The 17,244-nt window shown below is 34.8% G+C and overlaps 1 pseudogene; it reads left to right on the top strand.

Moving 5' to 3' along the window:
- The first annotated feature begins 343 nt into the window (after positions 1–343).
- Positions 344–17,244, top strand: part of LOC149223589 (uncharacterized) — a 39,792-nt pseudogene continuing 22,891 nt past the window's right edge.

Raw genomic sequence — 17,244 nt, forward strand, 5'->3', positions numbered from 1 at the left:
TTTTCTTTAGCTTTGAATAAAACTATAGTATATAACATACTTGAAACTTTTCATATGCTCCCCGAAACTTCGAAGGCAACCAGGGCAAGGCTTGAGAAGCATGGGCATCACAAACTGGTCTAGGGAAACTATTGATGCTATAGGAACGAATTGTAAGTACCCAAAAATTCTTAACAATATCATTTGTTATATCGCCTTCCAACATTCTGGTAATTGCGCTAGCAAATAACAAAATCAATATTCTTATGCAATGCAGGGTGATGTATTCGATGAAGTCGCGAAGGAAGACTTCAAGATTGGTTTCAAGTTCGGATTTACAGTTGTATTGAAACGGTGAAAAAGCATGGGGCAAACCCCAAGATCCAGTTTGAAGGAGAAGGTAAATAAAAATCAATCCACATTAACCTTTCATTAATTATAAAATACAATCATGTTTGATATAAATCTAATGTGTTGCTTTGCTTTAATTAGCAGGGGAGAAGTACAAATATAGATGATCCCATGACTACTGAGCATCAATCCTTTGGTAGTGCGCATCAGCCCTCTGAGAGTGTGCATCAGCTAGAACATTTTGGTGCTCCTGAGGAACCCATGACAATGGGGTGCAACCCCAAGATGAGGCCCACAACGGTAATAGGGTTGTATATTAATCATATACTTAATAATTTCATACTTATAAAGTATGTACTTATTTTTTTTACTTATTCGTTTATGATTGTCTACTTATAAATTTTGTGTTTTGAATGGAAGGGCATGTTGTATAGGAGGATCCTCAACCAAAAGAGAACCACAAGGCACTCATTACAACGGTGTCGACTAGTGCACAAGGTAAATATTCACATTGCAAAGGTATTTTTTATTATTAAAAAGGTACTTCAATTATATTCGATAACTGACCATATAAATTTAATTTGTTTGTAGGCAATTCTCCCCCACAACATTCTTGACTGCTTGACAACATCACGACAGGGGTGCAATGCTCAGAGGAGCCAATTACAATCATCATCACAACAATCTCGGCCAGAAGATGAAAATGCAGAAATGGATGAAAAGCTTTTGAATTATATGGGTCATAATATGAAGAGGCAAATATTTTTTTGATAATGTACAATGTTTTTACTTGTAAACTTGGTAGGACTCTCCAATTTTCATGTTTACATGTCCATTATTCACCCCGATACGGGGGAGGGTAGCCCAAGATTTGAACCCAAGACTTCCGGTTCAGTGAGACTTCATTTTCATGGCCACTGCCACTTGAGCTACCCCAGACGGACTTATGATGTACAATGTTATAATGTATAGTATAAGACATATTGTTGTAAAATATTTTTGATTTAAAAAAATTACATACTCTACGTGGATATCCTCATACCAGGGATCATTCTTGGAAATGAGAAACAAGTGTTCATCAAGGAACAAATCCTTGCCAAATTTTTTTCTTTTTTTTTTCTCGAGGTAAGATCAATTTTATGAATACTAGAGATTTTTTCAAATTTTTTGACGTGAAGTCAAGATCAGATTCTTCAAAAAATACCTTGTTGTGACCTTTCTAGGGTTGACTGATCAAAGCTTTTGTCCAATGTACTTCACATTTTCATAAGTATTGATCTCATGTTATACAATGCTAGCATAAATTATTGGTTTTTCCTCGTAAGAACAAGGAAATACATCACACAACTCTTTAAAGAGTTCAATATAAACACAAAATTATTCAACAGAGCAATATGCTCCAATAAAGACATTTTCAACGATGTTGGGGTTTTCGGAAATGTTGGTCAGCATAGTTTTGGATATATTTTCCATGTTCACTTTGGGGTATATGGAAAGTGACGCCAAAGGGTTCACAAATTGATCTTCACTTTCAAACATGATCAAACAAAACTAATATTTTTCTACCCTACACAATTATGGGAGGAAAAAAGAATGGTGTTGCAGTCTTCCCATGCTCTCTCAAGACCAATCGTTGCTTCAAGGGGTGGCACATCAGATAGAAAAATAGTGTCGATGTAGTCCATTGAGAGGGTGGAATCGGTAGCCCAAACAAGCAATGTATTTATATCCAATTCTTCCAATGGAGGTGGATTTAGATCAAAGTTTGTAACATTATCAATAATGACTTGATAGGAAATTAATTCTCAGAGGCCTTCAGGGTTTGGTCCACTAAAGGGATAGTAGAATCTAATGAAGCATTTGGGTCAGCCTAGAAATAAGCCATCTAATCTATTGTGACAAACTTCATGAATGATACGACATAAAAGAGAGTAGAAACAATCGTTTACATCACATAGACCCAATTACTTCCAACCACATATTGTAGTCGAGTTGTGTATCAGCTATTTCCATTTCCACGTTAAGGGCTTTCCCTCCTAACATCACTGGGAAGGTGGGAATAATCTCACGAGGCTAGTGAGAAGGGTCAGCGTAAGTAGTTAGTAACGTTGGAAATGGAACCAACTTGAGCAACCCTATTGCTTTCCAACATGACACAACTATGACACATGTGGAAGCATCTTCATCAACAATTATTCAAAAAATGGACTTCGCTTGGTATGCTACTTAGATTTAAAAATAATTGTGATAAGGGAGGTGGGGTGTGACATTGGTAGTTTCAAATGTAATCATTTGAGTATTCTTCAGGTCAACAACTCTAATAACGTTAAGTAACATGTTCTATTGTGTTGGAGGCATCTAGAGGACCTCTAGAATTGACATAGCACAAGGGGCCTGGGCCAAAACAAAGTCACGATCTTAACAATAATCATGACCTCAAAAATAGAACTCTAGCCTCAAAAACTCGTATTTCCGCTAAAAAACATGAAAAAAACCCCAGAAGGAAAAAAAGTGGTAATACAGCATCACTCTTTTGTCATTTAATGGTTAAAATTGCAACCTCTTTCAACCATGGTATTAAAAATCAAAGATCATGTGAAAGACATGAAAAAACACACTGAAATGTGAAAGTGGTGATGCAATATCACCCTTTTTTAGGGGTTAAAATTCAAAGATTTTTTAACCATGGTATTAAAGACCAAATATGATGACTGTCGAAAGCCTTAAAATTCAACACCTGAATCAGAGAGTGATTCCACCAAGAGGAATTTATTTATTTTATGTCAAAATTGTATCTTATTTGAAATCCTAGCAGAAGATGATTGACCCACTTTTCAATCAAGCATTAAAATTGAAATATTTTTTTAAATATGGTCTATAAAATTCATCGCTTCTGTAAAAAATCATTCGCCATTATAATTAAAACAACAAAACCAAGAAGAAAACAAACACTACACATTTTTTTAATTAATTAAAACAAAAATAAATAAATTAGTTTTAAAAATATCTTTTTCAAACATTTTTTTAATCAATAAAAATGATTAAAAACAAAATTTAAAAGTAATTTAGATAAATATTTAAACAAAATGTATTTATTTATTTTTAAACTGGAAGGAGAAATTTTGGAGAATCGGTAACTTTGAAAGATCGATTGTCACTATTACACCAAATACAACGATTTCATAAATACCACAAGCAGGCCAGTTACAACACATCTCTAGAGAATTAAACCCATGCCTTTTGTAGTCATGGTTGAAAAAAGTTGGAATTTTAACTTTTAAATGAAAAAAATGGTGACGTGTATCACCACTTTTCAAAACAAGCATAAAAATCAACACCAAGTGAAACCTCTAAAGGTAATTTTGTTCTCATTAAGTCAATAACTTTGTTGCAAGTCCTCTACAATGGAGTAAATTTGATCAGCTTAGGCACTAGGATTGTAAGTCGAACATTTTAAGGAACCTTTCACCATTCAAGGTATAGACTCAATCACAAGTTTCTCAATGTGAAGAGGTTCTTGTAAATTGGAAGCTTATTTCTCTTTGGAAGACTCACGGTTTCCATAATCATGAGCTTGAGTTGATAATTCCACTTGAGCAATAAACATAAACACACACACAAATATATTCGATGGAAAATCCTCCACATTAGAATCACTTTGGTTGCCCCCTTAATGAGGATCAAATTTAGAGGTAGTGCTTGCAACAAGTTTTGACCTTGAGGAAAAGGGTTGTTAAGCACAACCTGTTGACTAGAAGAATCCTGTTATGCTAACAAGTGTTGTGAATCTTGGTTTTTAGGGTTAATATGTGTAAGATGGTATTCCTTGCAAATCTTATAAGGAAACTTTACTTTCCTCTTATGCTCCTTCTTGTCCCTGCCAGTATTAGTACTAGCCTTAGTTTCATTATCCTTCCCTTTTTCATTCTTCTTATTATCCTTATTCTTCTTTCTCACTTCAGATTGTTGGTTTCCTTTTGGATTGGAAAAATGAAACATATTCATGACATAAGTTTGCATAGGGGTAGGTGTCATTGGCTGAGTTTTCTTGATAGGTGGTGAATGTAAAGACATCAGTTGCAATTGATTTACAAGTAAACTTGTAATGTAGGATCTATAAAACCAACAACACCATCAGTGCGAGGTCCCGACTTTAACTTTGCTAGATTGGTGATATGTCTCAATGCATTGGGAAAGATATCATAAACAACTATTAATTGTGAATCAATTAGATTGAGTTGTTTAGCCCTAAATATAGTTTGTTCCTTGGTGCATATTTATGAAAGAGATACATCCTTTGATATAGGAGGTTGCAATGTCTTGAGAAAACATCCCAATAAGAATTTGTTAGTGATCTTGGCCTTAATCATTAGCTTCCTTCTCTAACACTCTTGAATATGGTTGGAAATATGGTTTGATTTATCTTGCCTAAAATTTTCTAAGAGCTCAGTCCCAACGTCATATCTAACAGACAGTTGGAAATGGTCGAGGAAAACTACATAAAAATAGTTAAACACTCAAAATCAACTACCCTTCAACTTGATGTACCACTTGGTCACATTCTCAATCAAGATGCATTAGAAGATCCTCAATATAATAAAATCACCGATCAAAGAGTTTGAGGAATACCATAGATGGAAATTGGTAATATGATCGACAAGGACTTTGCTAGAATTACATTCAAATTTTAGGATATTTGAAGGAATTTTGGATGGGATCAAGGGCTAGTTTTGATCGTCATGCATTGGATCATTGGTTAATTTCAAAAGGTATGGCAAATTTAGAGTTGCCAAAAAAGGTAATCATAGTTGTAAACCAGAGCTCCAACTCGTAAGAGGAGGATCTCCTAGCTGATTGAAAGTAAAAAAAGTATCCTAGAATTTGACTGGCACTAGGTTGCCAAGGATTGTTTATAGAGAGGCTTGGGTTCATATTAAAACCTTGGTTTCTTGTGTTTGAATTTAAACCTCAGTTTCCTAGGGCAATGAAGAGGAGACCTCCACTAATGGGATTCCTAAAATGTTGTGAGGGGTCACCCCCCATTGACATTCCATACAAGGGAAAATTCCCCTATGTATGATTCCAAGAATTAGAGAAAGACATGGTGCTTTCCAACATCCTAGAAGAGGGGAAGAAATTAATCCCATGTACTTGACCAAATATCAAAGAAGGGATGCTACCAATCAATCCACTTGAGCATGGAAATTTTCCAGCCATTAGTTCCACAAACCTTTGAAAAGGATTTGATCCCATACAAAAACCAATAAATGGGAAACCCCCACTACCTAGTGAAAAATTCAAAGGAGGAATGTGTTCTCCACCAAATGGAAAACTTTGCAAAGAATTCAAGTAACTTGCAACGTTGGACCTCGACAAGGAAAATACAATGGAAAAAAATAGATGACATTGTGGGAATATTGACTAACGACATCCCAAAAGTGAAAGCACCAATATAAGAAGCAATAGGTTGGGTTCCCCCACCTTGGTTAAGGGTGGGGTTGTCCCAATAGTTATAGAGACAATAGTAATTGTTGTCTTAATAGATGGAGGAGGAATAACTCCTCCACCAACCATAAAAAGCAGAGTTTGAGTGCCCCTATTTCCAATAGCAATGCTAGAGTTTTTCACGTTGACATATTGAAAGAAGGAGAAAAGAAGAGGAGCACTCTCAATAGGAGTCCCCACATAAGATATTATCGGAGTATAAACTTATGTTAGGGGGTTGATATTAATATTAGAAGTATCTAGGATATCTTTGAATCGTACCTTATCCAAATTATCTTGTGAACCTAGCAAAAACATACTTCTAACATGGACATGATCATTTAGATCTTGAAGAAACCCCTGAGATTCCATCACTTCCTCTAGTGTGTATCCCTATGGGAGAGGGTTCACTTCCATACTGTGTAGTGTAATTGGTTATGGAAAACCAACATTATTCATTCTATACCTTTGAGGTGATGGATCCACACTTTTGGGAGAAATTTTGCAAAGCCTTTTGGATCAACGAGTTGATTGATCAACCATCTTGAAATTTTGAAATCAAAATGACCGTAAAACACACTAAGGCAGACTAATAGAAAAGAGCATGTGGCTAAAAATACCTAAAGTAATCAACAAGCAAACAACTCTTTGATATTTCTACTTTTGGAAATTAGGACTGGAGATCTAAATATAGAAGAGTGGATAAGAGGGCCTTCTGAAGGTAAGCTTGGGATGATGAGAGCCAAAGTACTACTAGTGGAGGTAACATAAGTAGTTACCCAACTTCCTAATATATCTTTAACTGATGCATGTACCCTCACTTTGCGGGGCACCCTCCAGGAGCACTATAGTAATGGTACAACGTTTGTGTTAGGTACTGCATGTATTCCCCCTTGCAGACACCTAGGAGGTACCTACAAAAGGAAACTAAGTTGCTAGTTCATAATCAAAATTTGTTGGGGACAATAATTGGTTAGAACTGCACACATGGGAAGGGTATCTATGTCTACAACCCCAAAGAGGGAAAATCCACAGTGGATTGGTGCCCAAACTGAGATCCTCTAACCTATGTAGTCCAAGAATGAAAAGGTAAGCTAGAGAGGGGATATTTGTCTTCACTTGCCTCCACAGAACTTAGGGATTAACTCTCATGTTACAGGAGATTCCTCAACAACCTATACAACATTGGAATTTAGCACACATTAATCAACTTCTATGTTTGAGTCAAAGTGGCCTTGGAAAGTTGACTCTCCACACTATTCCAAGGCCCTATTTTTCATAGACTTGTTTGTGTTCCTATATGAAAAATAAAAGTCCATTTGATTTTATTATTAACATTACTTCTACTTATTTTTTCTTAGGGTATAGGTAATGGAAATGAAACTTGTGATCTTATAACCGGACTCGACAAAATCAAAATAAGAAAAATGATAATATGAATGCAAGTTCTATTTTATCAATGAAACCTTAATTTATTTGGCTTTCAAATATGCAGTTGTACAAATTAAAATACAATTTTCGTTTTATTTTCATTTTTTGTAAAAAAACGACTACTTACGCTTTTTGAAATGAACACATTTCCACCAAATGATCAAATTGCTACAAAATGTAACTATCTTTCATGAAACTAACAATCAACATGATGCAAAGAAACACACTACACATGAAAATGAAATAGAAGCCATGCAAATCCAAGACAACCAATAGTATTCAAATGCAAATAGTGCAAATAAACAAGAACCAATACAAACTAAATGCATAGAATGGTCCAGGTACAATGCAACTAGTGCAAGGATGACTACCAATGCAATTTGGAGTGAAAATAGAACAAAATTCCTACTTAGGTTTTTTTCCCCTCAAATAAAAATAATGAATTACCAAACAAATAACAAACTTGCAAAGTCAACAATTTTGTCTTTCTCAAGGTGTATAAAGGGCAATAATAAATAAAGACAGTGCAACAACAACCAAGACAAACAACTTGCTTCCAAAAAGAAAAGGAGATTCTAAATAATAAAAGAAAGATTTGCAACAAATATCAAATGTTTAAATGACTATAACATAAAACCAACACCAACATAAAACTAACAAATAGACCTTTATAATACTATGGGCTCACAAGAGCCAAATTTAAGGTTGAAATAGAGGTCACTTGTATAAATGGTGAAGGAAAAAGCAAATGAAATTCTCTGCCAAGATCAACAAACTACTTCAACAGGCAAGTAAGAAACCATAAAAGACTCAACCACTTCCCAACAACTCTTTGGACCATCTAGAGGATAAAAAGTATTTCAAGCCTAGGAGGTATGTGTGATTATTATCAAATCAAGTCATGTTCATACATGACTGGTATTGAAGTAACTCATGTATATATGTGAATGTCTTCAAAGGAACTTGCATGTAAAAAATGGACAAAGATATTAAAAAAAATGACCAAGATTAAAAATATTTGACTATATGGAAAGTTGAAAAAGAATAAAATTGACTAGAAAACTAGGAAGACAAGTGCAAATTGACCCTACTAATGCAAACTAACCCTAAGAGAGAAACTTGAATAAGCTTCTCCATATTATAGTTGCTAGTTCTATTATGGAAATTGTTAAACACACACATGGAATAGGAAAGAGATAAGATAATCATGAGTTGCATTTACTATTCATAATGATATACATTTATAATACATTCTTATGACCCTTGGTTTTCATATACAAAGTGGTCTCTTGGACTCTAATGACCTTTCACATTCCAACGAATTAGGTGTCTAACATTCCCCCCTTAATCCAAAAGGGTATATATGAATCCAAGAATAAAGTTGTAATACAAAAGTGGAAACCAATGGCTGAATGTGCTCTCTCAAATGAAGGTATGAGGTGTGAGAGCTTGAGGTCTCAATCAATGGTGGTTTAAGGATTACCACCAATAGTGAAATGCGTAGTGCAGTTCCTGGAACTCTTCCAAATCTGGAAAGAAGTTGAAGTTTTCTGCTAGAAGAAGTGCTCCCTATTGTTTTCAAAAGGGAGACCACTGGGGTCTCAACCTGCAACACTTAGTGTAGTTCCTAGAACAATTCTAAATATGGAGATAAGTTGTTAGTCTTCTACTAGAGGAAGTGTCCCTAATGTTTTGGAAGGGAGACCATCATCCTGGAAAAGGGAGGTACCAACCTGTGGAAAAAAGGGAGAACCTCAACCTAAAAAATGATGTCTCAATCTGTGGTGGTTTAATGAAGGCCACCAACCAAAGGCATGCTCAGGGGCTTCTTTGTCCTTGGGTACAACTCTGAATCTCGGTATGGATGACTCTAGTTGTAGGCTCAGGTAGCAGGTTCAGGCTGTGGCTCAGTTTCGCTTGATTTATCTTTGAGACTTGTAGATGACCATCAATTCCCCCCTTGTCAGATACAAGGTGAGAAGATGAAGGAAACGCGACTACAAGACTTTTCAATATTCTAGATCAAATTATGTGGTATGGTCTAAATATATTCTTGGTTGTTGAAGCCCATTGCCAAGAAGCAATCCATTCAAGGTGAATCTTTGTTCTTGCAGGAGAATTGTTCTTGAAGCATTTGTTTGAATAATGAATGTGTTGATCACAATGCTCACATGAATGAAGATCAAAGCAATGATCTTTCACATGGCCAAATCTGTCACAATGTTGGTATTTCACAATTTGTTGTGAGTGTGGAGGAGGAGCAGAAACATGTGAAGAATCATCCTAAAGAAATCCAAAACTTTAAAATTTGATGAGTTTTGAATAATCTGGAGTATGATAGGATACCTCCCTGTCATATCCAAGACTTGTTTTGTGCTTGTTGCTAACAAGATCTTCCCAAGGTCTGATGATAGGCTTGGGAATTACAAACTGAATTTTTGCATTTGCATGCAACTCTACTCTTTCAATGACTTGATTAGTTTTTGGCAGTTGATGAGATTTTGTCTCAATCTCAAAGAGAAGATTTTTCTGAACAAAAATAAGCTCAGAATGATGTTTATGCTATTGTAAATCATCTCGCTATAACTATGACTCAAACTGCAAAAATTCAATGTTTTCTTGTGCATATTGTAGACAGGTCTGAATTTCAGAGAGTGAGTCTTTGCTAATTTGGATTGTGTTGTCAATAACAATGTGTATCAAAGTATTGAGGAACTCTAATACTTCACCAATAAGAGCAATAAAAAGTGCACCAATATTACAATCAACAATCAACATGCAACCAATCAAAAACCAACTATTGCACGATCTTCAACATTCATATAGGGATTTTCAAAGCATATAATATATCTTCATAGTATAACCAACGAAATTTATGCTTTGAACTTTAAGCACTACATTCATATCACTAATCGTATACTATCAAATATATATACCATATTTCATAACATAATACACCACATATCACTCACGACCTTCATAAAAAAGGGGCTCAACACACATATGAAATATGATATATGTTCATAAAACTTCAACTCATAAAACAAATATATAATATATGTATGCACCAATACGGTCTTCAAAAACTATTCACATATGACCATAAAAAACTTCAACCATGTATGCCCACCATAATGCATGTTATCACGCATACTCCCATCGCATATAACAACAAACACTATACCATCCAATATCAACAGAGTTTATGGAGAATACCATGCACAAAATTCGATATAGTTTGATGCACATGTCTCATATTAATATGATTTTTCCACAACACACATATAAGGAGTATTTATTCTTCAAATGAAAGTTTGACCAACACAACACTAACAAAGAATTACTCATGGATTTCACAGCCTTCACAAAGAGCAAAAGAATGCAACATACCTTACGATAAAATATATGTTTAGGGCTTGGTCTTCAATGCATAAATAATCATCCCATTACATGGTTATGAATCCACCGTACCGTCTTCAAAAAAGGAACTCATCACAACACATGAAATACCATAAAATACGCACAGTTCAAGCGTACCACACCATTACCAGTTCAAACACACCATTTAGCAGACTCAGGCCATCACCATAATGCAAAATGAAGAATTGCACAACATTTGTTTCAACACAGAGGATCAAACAACATTAAAAAATTAACTCATAGGAGAAGGTTCATCACGCAGGGATGAGTATGATCCAATGCATGCAAAACTCAACACTCCAAATTCTCGCAGATAGTCAGAGGATAGAGGAGTTATTGTGACAAATTTGGCATAAAATGCAGCTAGAATTTAGCTAATTGGACATTCATCAAATGTAGGATTGATAGCAGAATTGTCATGCACAGAGAGGCCACAAAACTAGTGGCTCAAATTGGAGCAAGGCCAAAATACACCTGCTTTGATACCATGTTAAACACACACATGAAATAGGTAAGAGATAAGATAATCGTGAGTTACATTTACTATTCACAATGATATACATTTATAATACATTCTTATGACCCTTGGTTTTCATATACCAAGTAGTCCCTTGGAATCCAATGACCTTTCACATTCCACACGATAACCCTTAGTAGATTAGGTGTCCAACAAAAATTTCTTCCCCAAGGCCAGGGTTAAAAGCCTCAATAGGTCGAATGAAACAAACTCAAAGACACAGTCCAAATAATCAAGAAATAATGACAAGCTTCTAACTAAAGGTCAAAGAACATTCTAGGAGATTCATCAGTTGAAGTAGATCCCTTCATTTGATATTTGTCTCTCATTCCTCATTTTCACACTTGCATTCAACATAAAAAATGAGAATACATAGTAGCAATATCAAAGTAATCTTGAATATAAAATGTTAGAGAAAACCAAATTCCAATGCATAAATATAAAGCATATCATATAAGTGTTGAAATGGACACATGAAAGATGAGTTTCTTATTGATTTAAATAACAACAATATAATGGATGAAGATCACCTGACTCTTGCCATGGGCACCAAATGGAACCATCCTATGTATCTCTCCTTCTTGGGCCACTGAAGGTCTCCTCCTACAATATTTCAATCCTAAGAAATGTGCGAGATAAAGGGGACTCAAAACAAAGTTAAGGATATAAAACGAAGACAAGGAAACAAGGGTTTCCTACCGAGGGGAGGGCTTAAAATCTTAGGGAAGTAGATTCAATTTAGGGATAAAATTTGCTAGCGTTATGATGCACAAGTAGGTATGTGTGAATCCTTAGCCTAAGGCATTAGTATATAGTCTTGAAAATTGGTTGGGTCATTGAGGTACGGATTGTAGCAAGTGCCTTGCGATCTAACTTATAAACCTTGCCTAAAAAAGTGCTAAATGCACACATTTAATTCTTTTGTGTGCATTTTGAAGGCATACACTGGTTGTTTTTAGAGGACCCACCTATATATTCTCTTTACCTTTGGGAAACTCACGTATGTATGTGCTATGCAAAACAAAAAGGGTGTATGGAAACTCAAATAGTGTTTTTTAAAGCACTTTTTGGGAAACAAAGTCTTCTACAAGGAAAGGGATTTGATGTCATGGCTAACAAATGCGTCTTTGAACAAATGTGGTAAATTATGATATAACAAATAGTTAATAAAATAATTTTATCTAACTCTGGTACAAGAAAAAGAAAAAGTAATAATGTAGAATATTTCTCTTAGTCATCCCAAAAGAAGCAAAGGTGGCACTTGAATAATTCCTTGCAAAGAAACTAATTCTAGTACTAATGAACAATTCAAATGAAGAGTTGGAGGTTGAATAAGAAGAAGGGACTACACAAGCATTTGAAGGAGATCCCCAAGAAAGGTATACAAAGGTTAAAAAATTTAAGGATCCCAATGTTGAAGAGTGAAATAAAGAAGAGGTAATAGCTAAGGTTGTTACATAGTGCCATGTACACCACCATGAGAGACCAAGGTCATCCAAGAAAGGTCATGAGCATCAACAAGCCTACTATGGACTAACATGGAATACAAAAGGAACTTAGTATGGAGGCACATGGAGGAGTAAAAACAAGGAATTGAGATATCATAATAGCATGGCGAAAATAAGGAACCAAAGGAGAAACCAAAATCAAGATCATAATGGCAAGGGAATAGTTGGACCCTATGTCCACATTTCACTAGGATGGATGGATGTTCATGGTAGGTATCAATAATTACATTGCATAACATATCAAATTATATAACTTCCACCCATGTTTCGAGGATGAAACACGTGAAGGGGGATGGAATGTAATGTACATAGGGAGGAAATTAATGTACTATGAAGTGCATACAGGGGATAATTTATGTAATATGGCCATAAATCATGGAATAAGACCCAATTGATTGTTAGTGGGTAATAAAGACACCCACTTGGTAGTTAGTAGGTAATAAATAGGTCCATTATGTAGTTAAATGAAATGAATATACTAATGAGCCATGGGTGTTGTAGATACCTAAGAATACTCATGAGGAAGTATACATACATAAGTATCATTAAATTTAGGTATGTTGCATGTTGAGTATTTTATTGTAGCAAACATGGATTATGGAGTAATTTCTTTCATAAGGAGTAATTGATGGTGTTATTCTGCATTAATGGTTCTCTTTACATGCTAGTGTTTATTCTTGTGTATATCCATTTTGTTATTTTGGAGTTAAGGGTTTTTATCTTTTATCTACTAAGTTAACTATAGTTTCCACTTTTCCTTGTTAATGTTAGAAACCTTTGCTACGATGCCAAATCAAGAGATCTTTATTAGTGGTCTTCCATAAATAAAACCACAATGGAAGAAACTTTATATGAGAATTTTTCCAAAGTTGTTGAGCACTACCTATTTACAACTCCATTTATCATTCAAGGGCTAATGCTTGAATATATCTTCATTCAATTTACAATTCACACGTCAACCTTTTGACACCTAAATGATTTGATTTTATGGCCTTGACCTACATTTAATCCATGGCCACTCGAAGCGAATTTCCAATGACCCACACACTATACACATCAGCTCAATGTCTTGGTTGTTACACTCATAGAATCTTGGGTACTCTACTTGGTGAGTAGTGATTTGGTTGAATTAGACGAGTTTTTTTGAGACAATATTTCAAGATTTTTAATGCAAGAATTAAATTTGGCGATACTAATATTCTCACTGGCCGAAAATTATTTGCAACAGATTGCCCCATGGGACCAGAGCATGTCAAAAACATGTCTTAGGGTTCTTATGCAAGTATTTTGGGGAGTTTAATGTATATTATGGTCTATATCAAACTAGACATTGTCCATATAGTGGATGTTGTGAGCAAATATATGTCTAAACCAAGGAAGGAACATCAAATTGCTATGAAAAAGTTTTTTAAATATTTTCATGGCACTTTAGGTTGTGCAATCTACTACCAAGGAATAACTAGCTAACCATAGTATTGGATGTGAAGGTTTTGTTGATGCAAAATGGGTTGAAGATCTTAATTGTTGAAGATTTGCAAGTGGTTATGTGTTTAACCTATTTATTTTAGCAATGAATTGGAAGAGTAAGAGGTAGGCCATAGTTACACTCTCAACTATAGAAGCTGAGTACATGGTAACTACTAATGTGAGTAATGAAGTTGTATGGTTACAAAAAATGTTTTTGGATGTCAATTTCCTGCAAAACGTTGTAAGGTTAGATTGCAGTAGTTAAAGTGCAATATTTATGGCAAAGAACCTTGATTATCATGCTACAATAGATAATATTAGTGTGTAATATTATATTGTAGAGACATGGTTGAAGATAACAAAGTGTTTCTTTAGAAATTTGATACCTTAAAGAATGTTACACAGTCATTAACACTTATAAGTACTAAGAAGTTTTATTGCTGAAAGAAATTAATGGGCATAGTTGTTATAAGTAACTAATTTTATGTATGTTTGAATCCCTTTATGGAAAGTGTTCAACAAGTGGATAATGTTGTATTGTTTGCATTTATCTAGATCATGAATCTTGACTCGATCATGAGGTGTAGGTTTTGTTTTTTATACATGTTTTGTAGGTCCATTGTAGGTGATTTTTAGCTTGTGGTTTTATACCTGTTGTATTATAACACTACTTAGTGGATCATGGTTGAGTAATGCTACATAATAGCTATATATTGCATTAAAAAAAAAATATTAATACAATGAGAAAGAGGTGACTGTATTGTGTTAAAATCCTTAATGAGAGAACTAAAACAAAACATGTGAAGCTCACTAACAATTTACCCTAGAAACCCTAAATTAAGAACAATAACTTCAAAGATATCTTCATTATTTTGGTAAATCATGCCACTTGAGGCAGCTTATAATGGGACACATAGAGCCTTTAAATATACTTCATTATAAGAATTCAGTGGAAAAATCCCATGTGTTATAAACCTTGACCAAATCAAGGTTAAGTCTTAACATCATCAATCAATCATGGGATTTGGATATCAATTCTTCATTGTGATCTTATTGAGGGCTTGATAGTTAATGCACATGCACCACAATCTATTTTGTTTTGGAATGAATGAGATTGGAGGTACTCATACAAAGTGTCTAGTATTGAATATCATCATTCTCACACAATGAATAGCTATACAATGGTTCATCAAATAATGGCACTTGAGAATCAAGGTCAATGTTGTGCTTGACGTGAAAATGGAATGGGCTCTATGGAGGTTATTTAAGACATGGATTCTTCCAAATGTGATTGCAATTACTGTTATTTAAATGGTTGTATAATGTCAGGTTTTTTCTTGGGCATGATGGTCTCCATGCACTTGTTGTATAGACAACCATTTCCAAGTGAATTTGATTCATTTGCAGCATTGTTTAGCTAAAATTATTTGGTTTTATCTTTAGAGTATGGAATATTCTTCACATAATCTCAAGGATGAAAATTTGAGTTATTAACTCATAATATCCATGTTGTTTCTACATGCAAGGTTGGCCCAACAACATGTTACATATCTTGAAAGGTTTGACATTACACATTACCTTGTCTTCCCATGAATAATTGTGTATTGGAATGTGCACTTCTAATGTAGAAATTTAATGTGTACATTCAAAACTGCTCATGAAATTTACTAGATCACAAGACTTGAATCTACTTTACTCATCTGCAGAAAGCAAATCACGATCGAGAACATAAATCATTAACATGCATCAAGATTCAACATACATACGAAAATATTTATCAAGGGGAAATCAACTGCTCAAAACCCCTTACTATTTGCATTGCATTAATCAAATAATAGAGAAGATATACAATGCTTACTCGAGCCTGATCAACCCTTGCACTAGTATAATCTATCTCACAGCCTCATAGACCGACTCAAGCCAATAATTAGACAATTTCTCAGATTGCCAAGATCCTATTTCCTTGCACTATTTGATGAGGAATTAGCCCCCTATTAATTAGGGAAATTACTCATTAAGAATTGCGCAATTCCTTTAGGCCCTTCTTTGACTGAATGCACTACCTATACAACTTGCAAAATTCTACAACTGATAATACATTGCCCTTGAACTCCAATATCAACTAGGTAACTCGAATTCTCTACACGCATGAGTTAATTTAAGTTGATTGATCAATTAACTGGATGATTACTCAGTGTGAAAAAAGTTACACAACATTAACTGAACCTCCACTAGTTCTACTAACAGTGAGAAATAGTTACACTATTAATAACTCAAATTAAATGAAATAGTTTGCTACAAATTAGCAATCAATCATTCAGAACTGAACTCAAGTGTCTAGAACTCGAATTTACTGAGTTAACTGAGTGACAAGACCCATGTCACCTCAGTTAACTACCTCCAAGTATTCTGTTAAATTTGAAATTCAAATTTCTCCTAATTTAATCAAGGCAAAATTAAATTAGGATTTTCTTGTTGCATTTTCAACACCCCCTCTCAACAAGAAAGGGATTATCAAATACCCCAATCATGCTTCTATGGAACTCAAATTTTCCTCTTGACAAGGCCTTTGTCAAAATATTTGCATCCTGTTCCTCTCTCAAAATGCACTGCAACAACATAATCTGCCTCTGCACACAATCTTGTAGATGGTGATACCAGATTTCAATATGCTTGGATTGATCATGAAATACTAGATTCTTAGAGAGTTTGATACAACTCTGATTGTCACAATAAATAACTTTAGGATCCATCTTCTGACCAAATAACCCAACAAGAATCTTTCTCATCCAGATAGCCTCATGTGTTGCTTGACTTGCAGCCATGTACTTTGCTTCCGTTGAGCCAGGTGCCATAGGTATTTGTTTCCTGTTGTACCAAGAGTTGACCAAAGACTAAAAATTGCTCCTGAAGTACTCTTCCTGTCTGATGGACTCCTCTCCCAATCTGCATCAGTGAAGCCTTGTAGCTTCACTCCCTCTATCCATATGTACTAAAGGCCAAACTAGGTAGTGCCTATGAGGTATCTCAACACATGCTTTGCTGCCTTCCAATATAATTTGGTTGGCCTAACCATGGCTTGACTAA

This window comes from Pinus tabuliformis, chromosome Q (genome assembly GCF_031772625.1).
Source record: "Pinus tabuliformis cultivar Carrire ecotype Pingquan chromosome Q, CPIR1, whole genome shotgun sequence".
In the NCBI taxonomy this organism is placed as follows: Eukaryota; Viridiplantae; Streptophyta; class Pinopsida; order Pinales; family Pinaceae; genus Pinus; species Pinus tabuliformis.